Source organism: Molossus molossus, unplaced genomic scaffold (genome assembly GCF_014108415.1).
Source record: "Molossus molossus isolate mMolMol1 unplaced genomic scaffold, mMolMol1.p scaffold_m16_p_10, whole genome shotgun sequence".
Lineage (NCBI taxonomy): Eukaryota > Metazoa > Chordata > Mammalia > Chiroptera > Molossidae > Molossus > Molossus molossus.
In genome coordinates, this window is record NW_023425345.1 from 78102036 (window position 1) to 78106253 (window position 4218).

Here is a 4218-nt window from a genome sequence, read left to right on the forward strand (position 1 = left end):
ACCTACACATTCGCATGCAAACGATACTTTCACAACCACTACACTTGTACTGGTACGTGCACATACAAGGTCTTACGTGAACACCTGCTCAGCCTACACTGCACACGCACACTCATTCCCCACATCTATTTCCAAGGTCCATTCAATGTACTCCCACGGGTATTCACACACAACATCCCCTACTCTCTCTCTCTTTTGCCTCAGGTGGTCAGAAGGTACGACTGTCCTCCCATGACAGTGATAGCAAGAAGAGCTCCAGATAAGTCACCCTTTGGCAGGCCAGGTTTGGTTGGCGAGGGTGGGCTCAGATGATAATAATAAAAGTTATTAGTTGGTGGACACTATCCTGAGCTAAGCACTGTTCTGAGCACTCTGCATGCATGATCTTGTTTGATATTCACAGCAAAGCTATGAAGGAGGGATTATTATTCTCTTATTATAGTCAGGAATGTGGAGGCACAGAGGGGCTGTCAGTTGCTGGAGGCCACACAGCAAGTCAGTAGTGGAGACAACATCTGAATCCTGGCCAGTCTGACCCGTACTCTTTTTTTTTTATCCTCACCCGAGGACATTTTTCCATTTTTTGTTCAGATAGAGTGGGAGGGAGAGAGAGGAAGAGAGAGAGAGAGAGAAACATCGACGTGAAAGGGACACATTGAGTGGCTGCCAACCAGGGCCGGGCACAAACTGCATCCGAGGTACGTGCCCTTAGCGGGAACCCAACCTGGGTCTCTCTGGACCGCAGGCCGACGCTCTATCCGCTGAGCCAAACCGACCAGGGCTGACCCATACTCTTAGCCACCTGCTCGATTTCAGCCTCACTCTTTTGCTCTGCCCAAGGCACCTCCAGCATCTCAGAAGCTATCTTCCAGGGAGTCTATATACTCTGGATTTCCCAGCTAGGCCCAGGGCCAGCTGAGACTTCTTAAAGACCAGAAAACCGCCCAAGAATCACTGCTGGTTTAGGTCTCTATTTGAGGACCTTATACCCCCAACAGGCACCAAGGATGTGGTGGCAAAGAAAGGACCTCAGGGAGATCATGATCAACCCCTGCTTCTGTTCCGCGTATTGCTGCAGGGCTGGCTCCTGCCAAGCGGCTCCCAGGCCCATTCCAGTTGCGAGAGCCCCAGCTGCCTGCAGGGGGAGTCAAGAGTGAGAGAAGCCGCTCCAGCTCCTGCCTGGAAGGGAATGCAGGAAATGAGTCTGTGCCCTGGAACATCCTGGGAAGATGTCTGGGACCAGGATTAGACTGCACTGACCAGAGAACCGGCAGTTGGCTCCCATGGGCTACAGTGTGCGCGTGCATGCTTGTGTAAGTGTGTGTGTGTGTGTGTGTGTGTGTGCATATGTGTTCAGAGGGAGCTTCTGGAACAAGGTTTACATCTTCTATGGGAAAGAAATCAGACACTGGACTTGATGAAAAGTGCTGAGAAAACACGCAAGAGAATATTCTGAACCATTCACAATAATCTAAGGGTATGTTTATTGACACAGATCAGGAAAAACTGGCTATAAATCCATATATGTAATATGATCTCACTTCTGGAAAATATATATTTATATGACTAAATGGTGCTCACACTACTATAGAATACACTAGAGATATGAATACACAGTTGCCTCTCAGTATCTGGAGGGGATTGGTTCCAGAACCTCCCCGCCAGATACCAAAATCCATGGCTGCTCAAGCCCGATATAAAATGGCATAGTATTTGCATATAACCTATGCAATTCTTCCATATACTTTCAATCATCTCTAGATTGCTTATAATACCTAATACAATGTAAATGCTATGTAGATAGTTGTTACACTGTATTGTTTAGGGAATAATGATAAGAAGAAAAGTCTACATGTTCAGTACAGATGCGACCAGTGGTAAGCCTAATTACAAAGCATACATCAGAAACAACTTAACATTTCCCCTCCAAATAATTTCAAGTTGAGGTTGGTTGAACTGCAGATGTGGAACTGTGAATATGAACGTCTGACTACACATAAACATACACATACGCACACATAAACACACACAATGCACAAATGCACACACACACACGCACATACACATGCACACACATGCATACACACATAAATACACATACACACATGCATATATACACATACACATACACAGGCATTATATGCAATCTTCACAAGGGCATGGATTTAAAACAATTTTTTTCTTTATTGCTTTTTTTTTAAGAGAGAAGATGGGAGAGGGAGAAAGAGATAGAAACATCGATGAGAGAGAACATTGACTGGCTGCCTCCTGCATGCACCCCACGGGGATTGGGCCCACAACCTGGGCATGTGCCCTGACCGGAAATCAAACTGGCGACCTCTTGGTGCACAGGTGGATGCTCAACTACCAAGCCACACTGGCCAGGCGCAAGGGCATTGATTAAAAACAAAAATCCTTATCCTAGAATATGTTTTTTAAAATTGATGTTAGAGAGAGAGAGGGAGAAAGAGAGAAGAAAAACTTTGATGTGAGAGAGAAACATTGATCAGTTGCCTCTCGTATGCACCATAACTGAACATTGAACTTGTACCCTGTTGGTGTGCAGGACAATGCTGCAACCAACTGAGTCACCCAGCCAGGGCGGAGGGCATGGATTTTTAGGTGTTTTATTTAGTGCTTTATCCCTAGAGTTAGAACAACACCTGGTACATTGAAAGTGGTCAATAAATATGGATTGAATGACTAATGAAAGATATTTATATATGGAAAAGCCTGGAAGATTGTGCATCAAAATGTTAATAGTGACCATTTCTAGGTGGTAATATTTAAGAAGAGTTATTTTTTTTGAATTTTATTTTTTTACCTGTTGTTCTAAAATCCTCACTTGAGGATATTTTTCTATTTATCTTTAGATAGAGTGGAGGGGGAGAGAAACATTGATGTTAGAGAGACACACCGACTGGTTGCCTCCCGCATGACCTCATCCAGGGAGGGTCAGGGACAAACCACAACCGAGCTATGTGCCCTTGACTGGAATTGAACCTGTGACTCTTTAGTTCACGAGTCGACGCTCCAACTGCTGAGCCAAACTAGCCAGGGCTTAATTTTTTTTTTTTTGACAATGACTTAGTATTATTAGTATAAAGAAAAGAAAATGCCTTAAATTTTAGGATGTTCTTCTTCCACATCTTTAAAACAATAGCACAGACTTGAAGAAGCTGGGCAGTGGGTGATTTTCTTCCCCCTTCACTCCCGTCGAACATCTTCCTGCCTGTCCTCTCTCTCTGACCCCTTCCCACCCACAAGCTTCTGCTGGCATAGCTCGCCCTGGGCTTTCATGCCACCTGAGCAGGCACTCATCAGAACAATGGACAGGCTGACTCAGGGGCCAGGAGAAGGTCCTGGGCAGCCTAGTCACCCTTCCCCCCTAAATGCCTGGCCAGTAAGCAGGTGCCTCTGGGGCCAAGAGAAACTGGGCTGATGTTGCAGCAGGAAGGAGTGAGGTTAGACTCGAGAACTTCCTGATAGTAATACGTATCTGGAACAGGTCAGGGAAGTCACAGAGCCACTCTCCTTTCCTGGGGGGCAGCAGCTGCAGCAGGTGCACGTGCACTCCAATGTAAAGATTTTTAAGATTGATTTATAGAGAGGAAGGGAGAAGGAGAGAGGGAGAAGCATCCATCGGCCGTCTCCTGCATGACCCTTACTGGGGATCAAGCCTGCAACCTGGGCATGTGCCCTGAATGGGAATCGAACTAGCAACCTTTTGGTGCACAGGATGATGCTCAACGAACTGAGTCACACCAGGGCAGGTGTACTCCATTTTTACCTGGAGGGAAATACTAGTTGTTTTGGAAACACCCAGCACAGCGCTTGGTGCTAAGTGTCTAGTAAAAGTCATGGGTGGACGATAGCATTCATATATTTGTTGAGATGGGGGTGGGTAGGTGGGGGTTTGGGGTCCTCGTCTATGGGTTTCTATCCTAATCTCCTGGCTCTCTGTAGTGCAGGATGAAATGAGTACTGGCTTAGTGGATTCTTGTCCCACTCTTTTTTTATTGATTTTTTTTTTTTTTGTGGTACGTGCCTCTAGCGGGAACTGAACCTGGGACTCTGTTCTGCAGGCCGACGCTCAACCGCTGAGCCAAACTGGCCAGGGCTCTTGTCCCACTCTTGCTGTGTGCCCTGAGCAGGTTGCTTTCCCTCTCTGGGCCTCAGTTTCCTGTACTGTGAAACAAGGGTGTTGGACAAGATGAC